This window comes from Clarias gariepinus, chromosome 6 (assembly GCF_024256425.1).
Source record: "Clarias gariepinus isolate MV-2021 ecotype Netherlands chromosome 6, CGAR_prim_01v2, whole genome shotgun sequence".
In the NCBI taxonomy this organism is placed as follows: Eukaryota; Metazoa; Chordata; class Actinopteri; order Siluriformes; family Clariidae; genus Clarias; species Clarias gariepinus.
This window is the reverse complement of record NC_071105.1, coordinates 30,477,029-30,497,214: the sequence shown is the minus strand read 5'-3', so window position 1 is coordinate 30,497,214 and position 20,186 is coordinate 30,477,029. Positions and strand designations below refer to the sequence as shown.

The following is a 20,186-nucleotide window of genomic DNA, read 5'->3' as shown; positions in this document are numbered from 1 at the left end:
TGTGTTTGTTGACATTTTGTAAATGTCAGAGGAGTGACATATACTGTCTTTCTCAAACAATAAACTGTACAGTCAGAGTTTTAGACTATAAAGACTATATAAAGACTTTTGAGCAAATAAAATTTCCAAGTTGATTTATTTATAGATAATACTACAGTATAAAGGTATTCACAGTACGTCTTTAAGCCGGAGTGTGAAGTTTGTTGTGGTGGCGGCACTTCAAGTCACAGAGGACAGCTTCCCAATTCACTCAGTTGAGAAAGAACGGACCGCCAAGTTGTGCAAAAATATAAACCAAGCCATCTTTAACAAATAGCGAAAGAAATAATCTTTTTAAAAAATAAATAAACATCTGGTATTTAAAAGAACCACTGTTTGCCCTATTTGCTACAGATAATGCTGTTGCTATTGTTGCACACCTTGGTGCACCTGGATACCTAAACACAGGTATGTTTTTAAAACAAAGAAAGGTATGTGCTTTAGGTACATTCTTCACATGTTCAGGGAATTACAGCCAGTTTGTCATCGTGTACAAGCTCATATGTTCACAAGGTAAAATCAGCATAAATAAAATGAAATGTTATGTTGTTTTTCCTGTCCCCAAAACATACTAAACTTGTGACTTTAAAACAGAGCTATGTACTGGACTGTGACTTTTGCATATTTTTTACATTACTCCACTAGATAAATTTACATAAACAGAAAACATCCTACATAAACAGGAAATACTAAATCTGTGACCAAAACGTGACCATGACCAACAGGGTGACTTAACTTTAAACTGAGGTCTCGCTCTCAAATTCGTATTCACTCACTCATCGCCCGTACCGCTTTATGCTGTATACATTTACATTTAAGCATTTGGCAGACGCTCTTATCCAGAGCGACTTACATTTTTATCTCATTACACATCTGAGCAGTTGAGGGTTAAGGGCCTTGCTCAAGGGCCCAACAGTGGCAACTTGGTGGTTGTGGGGTTTGAACCTGGGATCTTCCAAACCGTAGTCCAATGCCTTACCCACTGAGCTACCCCTGGCCCATATACAGGGTTGCGGGGGGACCTGGAGCCTTTCCCCAGGAGACTTAGCGCACAGGGCAGGGTGCGCACAGGGCAGGGTACACCCTGGACAGGGTGCCAATCCATCGCAGGGCACACACATTCACACACTCATTCACACACTACAGGTAATTTGGGAACACCAATTAGCCTAACCTACATGTATTTGGACTGTGGAAGGAAACCGGAATATCCAGAGGAAACCCACTAAGCACGGAGAGAACATGCAAACCACATGCTCACAGAGACAAGAAACGAACATTGCCGAGAATCAAACCCGGACCCTGGAGGTGCAATGTGACGGTCCCAACTACTACACCACCGTGTCGCCCAAATTCGTACTTCAAATAGCGTTGATACAAATCATCTCCCTGTGTTTCATTTTATGCACTGGTTTTGGCTTGGGTCAGTCATGCAGTGATTACATAATTTATATTTTAGATTATATAAATTTATATAGCACTATTGAGCCAATACCTGCAAAAATAAATAAATAAACAAACAATCAGAAATTTGATTGAAAAGAGAACAAAGCTGACCAAATCTTGTTAAGATAGGATTTTTTTTTTTCTCAAATCTTTCTTGGAACTGTCAATGTTTACATACAAAGAAATACAAAAACTTTTAAACGTAAAGACTTTTTTTGTAAGGATAAATTATTATTATTTTTTTTTTATCTGTTATATGCCAATATGCCAAAGTTTTAATTTAATTATAAATAATAAAGTACAGTGATGACGGATAAGAAGCAACTGCAAATTCAATTTCCATTTGAATAAAATATAAACATTTCAGTAGTCGGTCCTGTACGCTGCCTTTAAACTCCATTTGGCCTCTGATGTATTGAGTGAACATTTAAGTCCTCGTTACGCAACACGATATCAAATTCTTGTATTTGTACGTAGATCAGTTTTGTTCATGTATCCTCTTACACACACACACACACACACACACACACACACACAGTGTAACTCAGCGAGGTGTCCGTGTCCAGCGATCCAAGACCACAAAATGACGAAGCTTCCTACACAAAGAAACCATTATACTCCTTCATACATTCTTAATGAGTTAATTCACACTGTGTGTTTACAGTAAATGGATAGCTAAACCATCCTGATATCTGTCAAATGTTAAACCTAATGATATCTTTTCATCAGCGCTCCAGTAGCAACTACAAATCTAAGTCTTTGCTCGATCAAACGGAGAAAGTTGACAGTCCTGAAGCTTTTCTTTCAGCGGGAAGCCTGTGTACTTCCGGGGCTAGATGATCACAGCGCAACCAAAAAACAGCCTTGAGGCTCCGAGATGCCTGGAAAAATCTATAGGACGCGTCAGTCATCGGCGCCCGGTGCGCTGTGGCTCTCTGTCGCCTCGCAGTGATTAAAATGCAGCAGCGCGTGCGAGAACACAGACGTTCATTGTAGGACAATCTGAAGGCTGCGCTGATCTCATCTGTATGCACGCTGACACTGTGTCCTCGACAAAGCTATAAATAAAAAAGCTTCGACCCTCTGAGATTTTATTTCCACGCCTGATGTGTTCTTAAAATGAGAAACAAATAATCGCAAAAGTGATATATATATCCATGATATAAATCATAAAAAAACATGTCTTTGGTCTGATTCTCCATCACTGTATTATTATTACTATTATCCGAAAATAATACTTCTGACATTTTAACAAGAAAGATAATCATAAACATGGTTTTATCACAGAGTGGCCAGAAGGGGGCAGTGCTTATATCTAAATAGCCAGACTAAACTACTGGGTCAGACATTTACCAATAACACCACAGGTAGGAGGGGGGAAAAAGGGAGTCATTTAGATTGTATTTAACCGCACACACAAATTCTAAGATGATATTAGTATTAGAAGAGACTAAGGCTGAACAATATGATGCATCAGCATCAGGATGTGTAACACCGGACTTTTTCAAAGATATCACAAAGAGCCTGATATTCTTTTATTGTGCCCAGTATTGTGTAGCTTTCCCCTTGTGACACCGGGGCTGACAAACATTGTGTGTTTCCAAACATAAATGATTTATACACATATCCAGATTATACATTTATCAAGAAGTTTTCACTTAAAATGAAATGATGTATGAATATGATCCTGTCTACTTATCAGTTATATTACAATGTTAATGGATTGTCCAAGTATTATTAAAAATAAATAAATAAATCATCCAACATTTTAACACTAACACTAAAATGAGTAGCATTATAAGAGACCAAAAAATAAAAAATAAACATTTTTGAACATGTAAAAGTTACACAGATTAGGGGTATGATGTTGCTAAAAGTGTAAGTATGTATCCAATGACGTAAACATTAAAGCACTTCTTGTAAGTCGCTCTGGATAAGAGCGTCTGCCAAATGCCTAAATGTAAATGTAAATGCTAAAACACACAATACAAAAGCTCCATCTTTTACAAATTGGAAAAAGACATTCAAACAATGAGAGCATAAAATAGTCTGGACAGTTGACTTTTATTTACACAATCATTATAACCATGACTTATTCATAATTACCTTTTTGTTTCCCCAAATAATTTTTAAAAAGCCTTAAACTGATTCTCCATAAGCGTAAAAGGGTTTTTTCAAAATATATTTTATTTTACATATTATTTATATCAGAGTTTATTTGATTTAATTACATTATATTTGATAAAGACAAGTGTTCAAGTTAAACCAGGAACTGATTAACCAAGCAAAATTTCTTATAAAGGCGTAAAACCGATTGATGTTTACAGAAGACTTTATGCACAGTACAGTAAGTAGGCTCCACAGAAAAACATTTGCAAATATTTTAAAGAAAGTTGTACAACAACAGATAACTTGTCCACAACCTGTGTAAGTGACAGTGGGACCACCTCACACAATCACTCGTGAACACCAATTGCACATCACAGAAACTCAGCTGGGAGTTATTGCCATATCTCCCATACGGTCCTGATCTCAAGGCACTTAATCGTGTTTAGTTAGTTTTGATCATGGCCACGGCCTACTGAGAAAACTTTCTGACTTGATGATATCCAAGCACTAGTAAAACCCTGGGATAAGTGCATTAATGTAGAACGGGATTACATAGAGAGACAAAGGGAGTTTTTACTCTCATAACTTGTGTTTTGTTATTCTGCACAATCAAAAGACCCAGAGTGACTTGAAAGCCACTTCGTATTTATTGTTGCACAAATAAGTATTACACTATGATTACCACTTTTTTATGCTTTGTGCCTTAATTAATGCCACCCCTATTCTCTCAAACATAATTATTTACTTAATAAAATTTACTTGATTTTTTTGTTTAAACTGTGTTTCTTCATGAGATGTGTTTAAAGCTGTGTATATCTTCCATGTGGGCAAGTTAAACATCAGATGAAGCCGTAAGCAAAGTGTGTCAGGAAAAAAAAGTTTATTTGAAATTTTGTTTAAAAAAAATACACCAGATTAAAAAGCAGATGTTCTCACAATTGGTATCAACTGATGAGCCATTTCTAATCGTACTATTACGGAAAAATGTCATGACAGTGAAAGAAGCAAAGCATGAAAAATATTTTGACTGAAATTCAGCTAAATCATAATTACCATATCATAATGATCACATCTCTAATTCAGACTGTTTACATTTTTTAAAAGGTTTCCACTTTAAAATGCTTTTCCCTCACATCGATTCAGTGTCAGTTAAAGAAACTCACAAATACAAGCTCTCATATTAAGTGAGACCTCAGGTTTCCAAACACTGTGTTGCCCTTAGAGTCTGAGTTTACACTGAGACCTATGAGCACTTCTTTGTTTTGCCTGTCATGCTGTCTGTTGCTGTCAGCTACTGTGACTGTACAGGGTGAGCTAATCAAAACAGAGACATGGAGAAGCTGGAACACACTCACCACCGAATTATTTATTCAAAAAGTCAGCAGCTTCAGTCATACTTTATTACAGCTTCTGTTTATCAACACCAAGCTTGTTTTTTTAATCTAATCTAAATCTGTGTAAAGAACAAGTGGACAGAAACCTCGGTATCACTCAACAGAATTGGGGGTCCATGTTCAGGGACAGATCTGCAGGCTGATCAGGGTCTCCATATTAACCAGATACACGCAGAAACAAACTAAACGGAGCAGCTCTTTAAAAAACCTGGACACATGATCAACATGATGCTGCGTACTTGGACTGGGGCTTGTAAGAAGAGTGTCAGGTTGCTCTGCTAATTGACTTGGCTGATGAGAGGCTGGACTAAACACGGAACGTGTGGGTAAACGTACGCCAATCAGCCATAACAAAAAACTACTGATAGATGAAGTAAATAACATGGAGTATACAGTTTACAGTGGCTCCTTCTTAAAGGCTGGGATACTGTAGACATCAGGCAGCAGGTGAACAATCAGTCGGTTAAGTCAATGTGTTGGAATAAGGAAAAATAAGCATGAGCGTGAGTCACAGCATCTCCAAAACAGTACGTCTGGTGGGGTGTTTCAGGTATGTAGTGGGTAGTACCTCCCAAAACACTCCAAGGAAGAACAACCTTTGTATAAGCTTGCGTGGTTGTAGACCAGTCAAAGCGCCCATTTGATTTCTGAAAGCCTTTACAATGTGCACATGAGCATCAAAACTCCACCACGAAGCAATAGATGAAGGTGGTCTGGCTCGAAACAAGTGCGATGCTCTGGGTAATATTCTGCTGAGCAACCTGGTAGTCATGTTACCCTGACACATACCACCTACCTAAATATTGTTGCAGACTCATTACACAGCTGCCGTCATGGCAACGGTAATAAGAGTGACCTCTTTGAGCAAAGACAATGCGCCCTGCCACACTGCAAAAAAATTCCCAGAGATGAATTAATGAACATGACAAGGAGTTCAAGGTGTTGACTTGGCCTCCAAATTCCTCAGATCTCACTCTGATCGAGCATCAGTGGGTGTGTTGGGGGGAAAAAAACAAACTCTGATCCATGAAGGCTTCACCTCACAACATACTTGGAGAACTTAAAGCTGCTGAGTGCCTTTTGCTTAAAGCAGATAAAAAGTTGCTTTCAGTTTAGAGAACTAAAATCTACATAGAACAAAACATACAATGTTATTGTAGACTATAGTTAAAAAGTGATTAAACACAATGTAAAAATGTTGAGTATGAGCAGAAGCAGATCAACAAGTATAAATGGCAAAAGACACTGTTTTATGATTATTTTTGTTTAGTTTGCTTTGTTTTACCAACAATTTCCTGTTCACCTTAAACCTGAATTTTTATAAATCTTAATTTTCCTGCTTTCGCACTCACTCACTCACTCTTCCTCCCTCACTTACACACCCTACCTCACTGATACACTCACCCACCCTCCCTCCCTCACTCACTCACCCTCCCTCCCTCACTTACCCACCCTCCCTCCCTCACTCACTCACCCTCCCTCCCTCACTCACTTATTCATTAATCACTCTCCCTCCCTTCCTCACACACTCACCCTCCCTAATCTGTGCGTCGAGTTGTGTTTTATTTATTGTACAGTGAGGGATAAAATCAAATTTTTTTTATGATAATGTAATGACACTGAACAACAAAAAACACATTAAGTCTGAGATTTGTCCTTCCCTGCTAATTCTCATGGAGAATAACAGTAACACATTTGTCAGGGTTTTTTTTTTTCCTTCACATTTTAGTAATATTTAAAAATCCCAGGAACGTTAATCTTAACAAAATCCAGGCTGCTGAAAAAAGCGAGTACCTGCGATTCCATTTTTACATTTTTTGGTTTTACCTTACATAACCTCCCTGATCACTGATCACTTTTACTATACTAATTTCATTTCCTGATATTTACTTCTAGATTTGTCCGACAGGCCCAGAACATGACACCTTTTGTTTAAACTCACCTATTTCTCGCATGATCAAAAATACTGGAACACACGACTGACTGGTGTTTCTTGTTGCCCAGGTGCGCCCTGTTCGCATTATTGTTTAAACCTCTTCCAACTTAAAATATCTATTCTTGATCCGAGTCCTCAGTTTTGACTTGTGATGACTGTGTTTGTTAAAAATGGACAAACCACCATGAAGCCCAGAGAGCTGTCTGAAAGAGAGCAAGTCGATTCATTTTGAGTGTGACAAAAATAAAACAGCAACAAAAAAAAAACTGATCAGAGTTAATGCACAGCATTTGACGTGTTACACAAGCAATAAAACACTATTAAATAAATGTTTGTAGAAAAATATCCCAGTGAGGGTAACTCGCTTTGCATCGAGTTTAGTGGTCTAAAACAGAAATGTCAGGGGCTTCTCTGTGCACTTTGAGAAGAATCGAGGGTCTATGTGTGCACATTCCCACCACTAAGCCACTTCTCCCCCAAGAGGGCACCAAGCCAGCTGCAATCTTGAGCATAATTCAATTGCATGGGGTATTTTAAGCTACAAAAGTGGATTTGTGTGCTCTCAGCTCCATCCTCTAAACAGCTCTCAAATCTCAAAATGCCCCTCGACGAGCAACAGTGCTCTCTCTTTCTCTTTTTTTTTCGCAACTCTTCTTCCCTTTCCTTCTATTCCTCTTCTCTTTCTGATTCCAGCACCCGAGTAGTCTTTTCTCTTTCTCTTCTGTTCAAGGCAAGGCCATGATGTAAAGGAGGCAGACAGTGTCTCATTTCATAGAAAGAGAACGTGAGACAAAGCAGGACAGAGAAAGAGGAAGAGCTTTATGCCAGACCATAGCCCAGCCCTTATTCTTCACACGTACACACGCACACACACACAAAGCCAGCTGTGGGTCTTTTCAGTTCCCTAACAACAATGCTCATGGGAACAAACAAAGACCGCCAAAACTCCAAATGCTGTTCCTGTAGCGTAGAGAGAAAAAAAAAAAAAGATTCTAAAAATAAATAAATAAAACAGCTTCCTCTCTTTTTTTCCTTCCAGTTGTTCTCTGACTGAGCACAGTAAGGACGAGAGACTAATACGACTGCTGTTCATGATTTAAAAATGCTGAGTCAGAGGTCACATGGGAAAGGAGGGTTGAAACATTTTAGGTGTGGGGAGAGAAAAAGTCTGAAGATATAGCAGAGTTCGAGAAGATTAGTCTGCATTATTTACAGTCAAGATATCGCAGTGTCATCTCATCGTGCATTATTCATAAAGCGGCTTTCTGTCTCCAGTGTATTGCTAAAGTAAGATGAAACGCAGGATAATGCGTTGATAGACAAGTGAGATTGTGGGCTGAATCTGATACCGTCACAGACTTGGATGTAACCAGTGAGAGAGAGAGAGAGAGAGAGATGTTCACACCATAAAACGACTGATGCACCACGCATACTTTCACACAACTGGATGACTAAGACCGGAACAGAAACATGATGTCATCCTGCGTCTCGATGCCAGACGACCCCGCTGCTGCAAAAGTGAGTCACTGGCGTTCTGGACAGATTCGTATAAAAAAATTAAAAAAATAAAAAATCACTGGCTCAGGCGGCCGCCAGCTGGCTACGTGTTCCTTTACAGTCCGAGGTGGCTGTCCAAACCCGACGGCAACCCTAAAGCCACTGCTGGGATTAGGCTGGTTTCGGATCCGATTAAGGTCGGCTTTCTAGTAGGCTGGTTGTCCTTGAGTCCCACGTCTTTGATATGTTGCCTGATTTTTTACACTTTTTCTTTAAACTGGCACACGAAGTCTTAGCACCACAGTACATCACACTCCGGATTAAGTATTGGTGCAATCCTTGAAAGAAAAAGAAAAATAAACTTTGGAAGTCATCAGGAATTCCTGTTTGTTGTCCCTGTTTGATTACATTTATTTGGGTAATGACTGTAACTGCACGTGTTTTCATAAAGTACAAGACATTCAGATCAGTTTACCAAATATTCTGATCGAGATTAAACGTCTTCATAAATATGGATATACATTTTTTTTAATTAAGACATTCATCAATGCTGTAAATGTTTAACCTAATAAAAAAGGAAAAAAAACATAGCCTCCTTAACTGCCTCCTACGGCCTGTGCTCCTGCCAAACACTGCACTGTGAAAAAACTGAAAGAAAAAAAAAACTGGCACGTAGCACGCCGCTGAAGACATTTAACCATCACTTCTGAGATTTGAAATTTGTACAGGTTTGAAATCTTACGTTAGCAGGTTTGCATGAAATATGATGCTGCAAGTCGTCTTGAGCTGTTATGCACTGCTTAGGATTACATCATTTCCGACATCTCGATAGACCAAGAGAGGAAACCGGATGCCCAATGTTTGTGTTTTGTTAGCAACATGCTAGGCAGTTAACGCAGATGAGTGATAGAAACTGTCTTTTGTGAATTGTAGAGTCAGTGTTTTAGATCTAACAAATTAAAAAAAAACAAGCTTGTATGTTGATAAGGCTAAAGCTAATACTTGTACATACAATGCTGTCCAAAAGTATTAAGGCAACATATGCCAAATATTATATTTCCCCCTGTGCACAAAACAGATGATGTCACTAACTAGTTTGCACCTATCTGGCTGAATAGGTATGCTAATTAACTGAAAAATTAGTAAATAAAAAAAACTGGCTATGTGACAATGGGATTCAGCATCTGGAGCCATGGGCCCTGGGTCATCTCCAGACCTAAACCCAATAGAAAACTGTTGAACAATGATGAACACAGAAGCAGCCAGGAAACCATTTCATATACACAATGTTCAAGATGCTATCAAGCAGACATGGACTGAGCGAGTGACACCAGAGCACTGCAGATGTTTGTTTAGTTTTTTTGACTCCATGTCCAAGCGAGTCCAGCAGGTTTTGACGAATAAAGGACTTCATACTAAATACTGTTTGTTGTATAGCACTGCAAAAAACATATTTTTAACTATCTTGATTTCCAATACTGTACGTTTTTGAGAATGTCATTAAAACATTGAATTTTACTTTTGTCTCAAAACTTTTGAACACCAGTAAGTTGACAACTTAGTTATGGTGGCATTTCACATCATGACAGACAAGCTCTCCATTTACTGTCACAAGACAAAAAATAGCGCTATTTATAAAAAAATATATATTATATATTATATATATAATTTAAAAAATTATATATTATATATATAATTAAAAAAAAATTCTATAGATAATGCTGTTAATATTCTTATACAACTTAGAATGTTGATGTTTTTTTAAGAATGGAATGGCATTACTTATGATTTCAGGAGTTTAGGAGCAGTTTTATTACTGTATACAAGTTTGAACAAGTTTATATATTTACAACTTGGAAATTTTTAACTGTTATGAAATTATGTTTTTATTTTCCGTTGTACCGAGAAACCTACAGATCAGTGCATTCTGCATACTGTTACAGCACTAGATTATACAAACTATCATTGTCACATCTTGATTTGGTCGACAAAAAAATATATATTATTCCGATAAACTTAAAAATCTTGTTCTGGAGACCGGATCAGACATGAGCCTGGGAAGAAATAGGTTTGTTCACATCACTGATACACACTGGAACATGTCATCCCTTCAGTACCATGGTGTAATACACATCCGTATGCTAAACTAAATGAAGTGTGAAACAATATAAATACACAAAACATGACAATGAATAACAAAAAAGCACGTGCACAGGCTGTAAACTGTAAGTTATTGACAAGTTAGCAGCAACATGTTTTATGTCCCATGAAGCTCCATGATGCAGCTTTATACAGTGCAGCGGTGTTAACTTGTAACTTATTATGTTAAAGTCACTGAGAATATATCTGTTGGCATGCCCTAATGCTACCGAAGTATTATGAGAGCAACAAAACTTACTGCAGCTACTTTTATGGTCACATAAAAGAGTACAAGGTGTGACCTCGGGAATGTTCTTCTAGTATGCTGACATTAATCTACAGTATATCAAACTTGGCTCTACGCAGCTTTGGCTCAACAAAAATAGACCATGCACCCTAGTTAGGTAGGGCCCTTTAAAATTTATTTCTCTGATTAAATGGCGTTGAAACAACGCCGACTAAATGACAATGGGATAACGTTGAATGAATGCCTCTAACACAATGTTGCAAAAATGACTTTAAACAGTATTAATACCAAACCAAATGGACTGAGCAGAACTTGAACTCTCAAGTAAGAGCAATGCATGCCTAACACCTGACCACTAGAAAGAAAACAGGAAGGAAAAAAATCAGACAACAGCAATATACCAAGATATTAAAATGAACAACAGCAAAAAGTGTGCGTTCATCAAAAGGCAGGGTTTGAGATCTGTTCTGTGAAAGCAGGCATAATGCACTCCACATGCTCTGCAAACACATGTGGCAGAGTAATTTGTAATCCAAGATACCTCTGACAGTAATACTTTTGAAATAAAATTAAACAGAGAGGTAGCATTACAACACTAAGAGATGCGTGACATGAGACACACACTGTGTGTGGGAAGCTGTTGTATCCGTCCCAATCTCCGATCAGAATTCAAAACCCTGTTAAAAACCTAAGGGACCGTTGAGGTGGTCAGACATTGTGCTAATGAATGTTAATTGGCCTCAAATAAAGTCCATTATCCATTGTTTTTAGGTTGCATTCGGGTCATTCATTCAAGGCAATCTCAACATCGTCATTCTTTCAGAAACATTACATTGAATGTCACTGCAGCATTGTTATAACTACATTACAGCATAAGGGTTCCTGCTAGGATGCAAACTACAATGATATAATACACAAAAATAACTGCATTGGTAGGAAAACAAACAAAATAAAACTAATTATTTACTATTATTTAATACATTATTCTTTATTTATTATTATTTAGTAAATTAGTCATGTTGTAACGGGGAAGGGCAACCCCCAAAAAGTTTCCACAAAGTTGGGAGCTTGAAATTGCCCACAACGTCCTAATATACTGAAGCTTTTTAGAGTTTCTTTCACTAGAATTAATGGGCTAAGCCCAAGTCCTAATAAACAACCCCACACTAGTTCCAACATGACTGAGCACCAGCGCACAAAGCAAGGTCCATAAAGACATATATGAGCGAGTTTGATGTCGAAAAACCTGACTGGGCCGCACAAAGAGTCCTGACCTCAACCCGGTAGAACACCTTTGAGATAAAGTAGAGCGGAAACTGTAAGCCCGGGCCTTCTCGTCTGATCTCACAAATGCGCATCTGAAAGAAAGGTCAAATATTCCCATAAACACACTCGTCTAATTCATCTTTCCACAAGAACATCAAGTGTTCTTGTGGAAAGCCCTCCCAGAAGAGCTGAAGCTGTTATAAATGCTGATATAGATTCTTTCCTTTTTTAAACGCCATGCCAGCTTCTACAGCTATATTCATGGACAGACTCAGTTTTTGTTTCTGGATATTAAAACTAGATAAGATGTTTAAAAAAATTTTTTTCTAAGAACTTGGATTTACTTGTCTAAAATCTTTTTCAAAAGTGTCAACAGAATAAAATAGGATTCTAGCAGGAGTAAAAGAATTACAGTCAAATAAAATATATTTGATGAACTGAGGTTTTTACACCATGATGAACACTGTGGTGAATTTTCTCTTGATAGTAAAAATCTCTCTGTAGCTTTCGAGTGTCCTGTTCTGCATTTTGTATGAATTACTTGATCCCAGCAATTATTGAAGTTCCAAAATCAGTATTTATTTTATTTTAGTTTGTTATTTAAACATTGATTCCATTCTGACTGCCATTTATTTTTGATGCATGCATTTAAAATTGGTGCTTCTTAGGCAGTTTTGTCTGCTTGCTCATTACCTGAGATTCCCACCAAATTCAACCCAATATCGCGGACACACCACGATCACAAGTTTGTCAGAGTGACTCACAGCAGGTCATGCTCCAGAGGGTTTCTTCTGTGCCGCCAACTCTTTAGCACTGATGCCACTAGGTGCTTAGCCGTTATGTTTTGAGGTTGTCCGGCCCTCCGAATGTCCCTCCGACCACAGGGGTTAATGTAGCAGTAAGTAGGATTTACGGCAAATTATTGCTGCAACCGGCAGATGAGCTGATCGGACACTGATCCAACAGAATCAAGGTCACAGCGGAGGCAAATTCATTAACATCCTTCCTGTTTAAAAGTATAATTTAAGGGTGGTTTAGGAATACAAATCACCAACAAGACGTTGCCCGGTATATTTTTTGTTTGTTTGTTTTTTTTCAGCTGCTTCAGGTGAATGTGGTGATGTGAATTATTTGATTCTTATCACACTAGGACATGAATAGTGTTTCATCATGTTCAAGTGTAAATGTATCGTATGTTAAATCTGTTTGCTAAGATGTGATTAGAGTATCTCTGTTCACACAAGGGCCTTCAGTACACACAAGGAAGGCTTTAATTCATGTCATACAAGCTGAAAGGAGCGTTATAAAAAGATGTCGAGGAGCGATGTGGCGTCTGGCCCAGTTCCCTGGCAGCAGAGATGGCACAGAATCACTGCAGCCGCCTGCCGGTAGCAGCCTCCACAGGAGGGTTAATTAGCTTAATGCTGGGAACCTAGCACCACTGCCATAGTAACCCCTGCTCACCTGAGCACCTGCTCCCCAGTGTGTGGTTCACCATGTGTGTTCATTTACGTCGTCTATTTGTGTCATCCTGTCTACAGTAAATGACTTAAATAGAAGTTCTACGTCAAGGAGTCTAAAGTTGTCAAAACAATGCTACTGCGTCATCTTATCTATGCACGACTGGCACAGTTTAATAAAACTATAAACCATTCTGAAAACACAGGCTTTTAAACCCGACATACAAAGTTTACTAACCGTCTACTAACTAACTTTAACTACCATCCAATTAATCAAATTAAATTATGTATCCTGAGTCTAGCAGAGATAAAGATGTTGAGGTTCTCTTTGGGGGTGACAAGAATAGATAGGATCGAGAATGAGTTCAGCAGAAGGACAACCCATGTCAGATGTTTTGGAGATAAAGTCAGAGAGCCCAGATTGGGGTGGTTTGGACATGTTTAGAGGATTGAAAATATATTGGTAGAAGGAGGATGAGGTTAAAACTGCCAGGCAGGAGGACTGGAGAAAAACCAAAGAGAAAATTTATGGATGTAGTGAGCGAGGACATGAAGTTAGTTTGTGTGAGAGAGGAGGATACAGACGATAGGGTTAGGTGGAGGCAGATGATTCGCTGTGGCAGCCCCTAAAAGGGAACAGCCGATAGACAAAGAAAAAAAAAATATCCTGAGTACAGATTCCAGTTTTACTGTTTACACTGATATTAGTACAGAATGAGCATTTTCTTTAAGGTGAGGTTAGGTTTCCCACCTTATTTCTGGATAAGTCCTGCCTCCTTATGATTGATTAAGAAATATGATTAGTCAGATGCTTTACTACTTGTGAAATACAAGTTCACCCTTCTTAGACAGGGACACAGTGGATGAAAGACTGATGGGAGAGAGTTTCATCTCACTGAGTTTACTGATTACAAACTAAAACATTATATTGTTCACCTGATCTAAACTGAGCATGTAAAAAAATACAGTAGCAGAGGAGAAACATCTGCGTCTACAGGTTAATATTTTGGTTGCGGCTTATGTAATCATGCGCATTTACGTTAATTACTTACAACTGATCAGAGGTTCACTACGCCAATAGATAAAAAGCTCAAAGATCAGAAAGGTCAAAATGTTACAGGTTTTCAGTTTTTTTTTCTTTTTATCTTCTTAGTTAAAAAAAAAAAAAAATTATGCTTATTATAAAGTTATGATAAATGCAGTCATTCCTCTTATAGGCCAGGAGTTAAGTGAGCACTTAGTGAGGACAGCCTGGGATTTGGTAAAACATAAGAATGCAGGGGAGAAAAAAAGCATGAATCTGTAAAGACTGGATGGGGGAGAAAGATCAGGTCTAAAACAGAGTTATTAATATTAATATAATAAAAATTTGAAAAACCTTATGCTATTTTTAAATGAATCTAAACTATAGATTTACTATCCATAAAACTATAAATTGGGGATTTGTCCATGAAGGCACATTGAAATATTTATACCATGATTAGCCATAAACTAATGGCTACTAGATAAGCATTTAAATGTAACTGTTAAAACAGTTATTCATTCATCTGAATTTCTTATCTGGACATTTAGTACAGAGGCATTTCACCTAACTAGACCTTCACCTATTTTAATCAAATACTCCTGTTGTATACAAAACAAGCTTAGATTTATCTTACAAATCAGCACTCAACAGGAAACTGCAAGCATTCCTGAGTATTAGCCAAGTATTAAAAGGAGAAATAGAGAGGCGTATTAGTGGATCATTAATTCGGGCTGTTGTAAGAACTGGGTCACTGCGCATGGGCCGTACCACCAGCAGACTCACGAGGTGCGGTAGCATACATTAATTACAGCGTTAACACGAGGAGTTGGGGGGGGGGGGTGTACAGGAACCGACAGATGGTGACCCGTCACAAGGAAGGGGAGACATTGATTTTTTTTTCCCCCTCTTAAACACTGGCAGATGGAAAGAGTGCCTCCTATTGATGCAACACATTCACTCCTTACAGTAATTCAGGCTCTCTCGCACACCGAGTAACCCAAAAGGTAAGGATAACACACTCGTTATTTGAGCCTATCAGGAATCAGGTTTCAAAATCTATCTTCATGACACGACCAGGGTCATCTGAGGTCACATGCAGATAGATCTATTGCGATCTAAACTTCAAAAACAGTTGATTGGTTTAGGTTAGGTTAGTACTACTAGTCTGCAAGTATCAGGCTTGCTCTTCCTATTACTGTGGCTGAAACAAACTTCCCTATACAGCTTCCATGGAAACCGTGAGTGCATTTCAGTTAACACTACACTAAGCAAAAGATCTCATGAACCAGCATCAAGATGAAAAAAAAGGTAAGGCATAATAATGACCATCACCCTCACAGAAGGATTTTATGCGCGAGACTCCATGACACTGTGTAGTCCTGGGCCAAAAATAGCTCTACTGTCCATATCTTTTCTCTCGTTGAATTATTTTCAAATGTAAAACATATGTATTTTCTTTGTTTCCAATATGAAACATGCTGAGGGGAAATTCCACTAAATAAAAAAGGCAAGTGGGAGGAAATGGGGGGGGCAGCTGACCAGTAGTCAAATCTGTTTCTCTCATCCACCTCCTCTTAGATGCTGTTTTCTACCTCAGTGACATTTCAGCCTGGGAGGAACTTCATATCATTATATCCAATCCAAAAAAAAAAACTGTAAAGTAAAATTATGGCATTGGCCAATAAATTACATAAAAATCCATCCAGAATCTGATTAGCTGCGTCTCCGGAGCTGTATAATCCTGTTGCAGTGTAATTAGATCTAATGATAGACACAGCCTCCCCATCCCCTGCTCCTTCCCGTCCGGAAAATGTATGTAAATGCTTTCGACAAGCAACATATTGATCGGGAGTGATGTTGCAACCGATCCATCAGAGCGTCTGCAGTTGTCCAGACAGCTCCTTAAGAACCGGCAGCATCTGGAACACCGCAGCTAGTGATCAATGCACAGGAAGTGACATCAGGTACTCGGGTCCTCGGGGACACTAAGGGAGGAGGGGGATGCATCATGGCCAAACAGCAGGAAGACTATTCTTGTCTGAATCAGAGCTTGGCTATTGTCTGCGTCGGGATCTGACTCCCGTGTCCTGCTTTCCAGAGTGTTGCAGCTGGATGCCACAGCTGGTATGCACTGGCTTCCTTATATTTCCCTCCAACACAGCTACATTTCCCAAAGCTCTACCCGCCCCATCCAGTCCCTAAAAGGAGTCACCTTCCCCCACTGCAGTGCTGTAAATTAGTGCCACAGGGGACGGCGTCCGGGGCCATAGCAGTGTCTACGGCTACTGCAAATCATCTCCTGGCAATGCACTTAATAACACGTGAGTGAAAAAAAAAAAAAAAGAAGCAGTAAGCACTAACTTCCCACTGAGAAGGGGAAAAAAAGAAGAACTACAGACGAATGTACGTGTTCCTCTTAAAACGTCAGGCTATGGCATCGTAAACAAAACACTGTAGTAGTTCTCAAAAGGATCTACTGTCGTGACACGCAGCAGGACTCTGACGAGCATCACAGCAAGCCAAGGTCACAACAAAGCACTGTTCTGAGAGGCATGACATCACCGCATCCCCAGATCAGAGCTGCCATTTCCTCGGGGAGCCCCAGCAGAAAAGAAAACGACAGGCCACATGGTTATCTCTCTTCTCATTCTGTATAAATAAAAAAGAAGGTACACTGACCTAAAAAAAATATAAAAGGTTAGTGGCTAAAAATACCTTTGAGGGTAAAAGCCTGTTGGGGGGTTCTTACAGCAAGAAAAGCAAACACACAAGACGAGGGAATGTCTTAACAGATTACAATAAGTGCTTTGGTGAAAAGGTGGGTCTCAGACAGTCAGTGACTGCTGTGACAGTTGAGGAATGTTCATTGCACCGACAGATTTTATTTTTTTTTTTTTACCAATCTACTGTTTAATAAAGCAAAATATCATAAAATACAAAATACTTTTTTCTTAACATTAAATAACAAATAAACAAACAACCTATGTCTGATGGGCACAATGAACTATGGATCTTCACACCTGTCATGATTTAAGCTGCATATACCCCAGGGGCTGAAGTGACAACTTGTTCCTCCCCCATTCTTACCAGCATGGAGGCTTTAATAATGCCACTTGCCACAGTTCTTTAAAACAGGCACGTTTTTATGCCTTACACATCCTAGGGGTGTTGAATAGCTGCTGGGAATGAGGTCGCATGAAAAGCCCCAAAGCTGAGTGTTTCTTCACGGTTCTGTATTTAAACTCCATTTGGCTGGGAAAACACTACAGAGCGTGCGGTGCTGCATCAGTCAAAACTGTTTCACAATGTTGAATGCTATTTAAGAATACACAAGAAGATTGTATGCCGGGGTGGAGCCTAGGAGAAGCAGGGCTACTTCACTATCATGTAAACTAGTGTTGTATTCAGGGTTCTGAACCCTGTAGCCAATTAGCAGAATATTAAAAAGGCTCTTGAAAAAAAAAATAAATAAATAAATCCTTTACCCTGTCAACAAGAATTAGAGAGTGTGAATCCTGAAATAAATCCTACAGCCATCCATGTCTGGGGGTTTAGTGAAAACGAGGTGGGAGTGATCGCATAGTCTCTCCCCTGTCAATCAGAGCAGGGCTAACCAATCACAAGCATTTGAGAGCTCATGTATTTATATGCAATGTTTTTTCCCCTAACCGTCCCACATACTCTTTGCCCAAAGGCTAACACGTGTTTTCTCCAAAACACAGCCAAACAACAACACGGGGTGGAGTAACAACACCAGGAGGAAAGTTACCCCGCATGCGTGAACTCATCAATGTTAATGATTGGATAGCTTCGCTGAATGGTTTTTGTTGTTCATCCACACTGTAACCTGTAGATAGTGCCCTTTTTTACTTGGTAGTGACTGAGGAGAACTAGCTTGTGCGAGTTTTAGATTTACCCATAACACGTTTCATCTGCTAACAGAGACTGAGCTTGTGTAAAAGATGGAAGAATCAAAATGGAGTGCAAAGTGTGTGTCATTTCATTGTTTTTTCTCTGCCTTCCTTCTAACTGGGAAAGAACAAATCTCTATTCAGCTATGCCTGAGAACTCATGGTCTCTCACCACCCACACTCAAAACATCCAGCACATGCACACACACAGACACAGAGAGAGAGAGAGAGAGAGAGAGAGAGAGAGGATAAGACATCTGATGAGGCCAAAAGCAAACCCAGAGCAGTGGTCTCCTGCACCCTTTTATTCTTTGCTTCACAATTAGACTTTAAAAAGGCGCATGTATTCAGTAATCAGTATAATATTCTATAATATACACAACTACCAACACAATGAACAAGTTCTTTTCTGTCTTTATATCCCTCTTTAGCTCATGCATTTGCACCTTGTACAGAATGTATGGATATAAATAAACACTCATCATCCACTTTCATAGTTTTGCCGTTTTCCATACGCTATCAGACAATCATGTGGAAATAGAGCAACGTATACAATCACACCAGTATATTTTACAGTAAAAAGCTTCACTTAAAGAGGACTGATTATAAAATTCCCATTTTTAGATATCTGTAAACATCTGAATGGATTTCTGGCGTATGAAAAAAAAACATTGACAAAAAATAAATGTATTTATTTAGTTAGTTATGTTTAAATCCCTGCCTTTTGCCCATTTTTGCCTTTTGAGCTTAAACAAATCACCTAGATCTTCCCCCTAATGTGACCTCATATTAATAAAAAGATACCCTTTCCCATGTTGCTGTTTAAAAAAGAAGAAATGCATTAACCGAGGTGCATTTCAGCTAGGCGACATTTTAGTGGAAGTCCGAGACCTATTTTAACTTCGTAAACGAATAGGTAATAATAGGACCTTTAATGCTTACAAAAATCAAGCACCAAGTAGGACTAAATGTGACCTGACAGACAGACTGCTTTTTAAAAAAACTGCTGATTTTCATTTACAAAAGTCTCTTTTCTCACAATAAACCACCAGTGAGTAGCAGATCCTTGAGCAGAAATGTCTTGCTAATGAGATGGATCAGAGTAGAATGGCCAGGCTGAAAGGAACTCAAATATGCGCTCTTGACAAATGTGGTGAGCAGAAAAGAATCTCAGAATGCACAACAAGTCAAAGCTTGAGGCAGATGGGCTACAAGAGCAGACGCTCCTGTCAGCCAAGAGTAGGAATCTGATGCTCCCCGAGGTCACGGAAACTGGCCAGAAACGTTTCCTGTCTTTAAGTGTGCAGTTACAGTGGGCATGTACGGTGAGTGTATGTGCAAACTGCGTGGCTATGGTGAGCACTGTGCTGCTGCAAAACAGGTATCCTTAATACAGTGGCTAGCAAGTGCATTTGTGCAAAAGTGTATTTCAATAATAGATGTACTGATCTGAGCTATAAGTAAGAATTCAGAGTAGTACACAATGTACCACAAAGATGCTGATTATTTTCCAATAAAAGTGTGTTTTATTACTCGAACAACAAAATGCTTTATTTCACCTACATTGCAGCAATTTAGCAATTTCATTTTTAGCTAGAGACAAATTTCTAGTTACATTTACTGGTATTGCAACTTTTACAAATCTAGTTAGTTCCTGACAACAATTTGCTGTTATTATAAAAACAATACCACATAAAAGCAAACAGATATTAATACAA

General features: G+C 38.8%; 1 protein-coding gene across 2 annotated transcripts in view; it reads right to left on the bottom strand.

Annotated features, from left to right (window-relative positions):
• The window catches only part of agap1 (ArfGAP with GTPase domain, ankyrin repeat and PH domain 1), a 147,383-nt gene that overhangs the window by 122,791 nt on the left and 4,406 nt on the right, over positions 1-20,186 (bottom strand). The window lies entirely within an intron of this gene.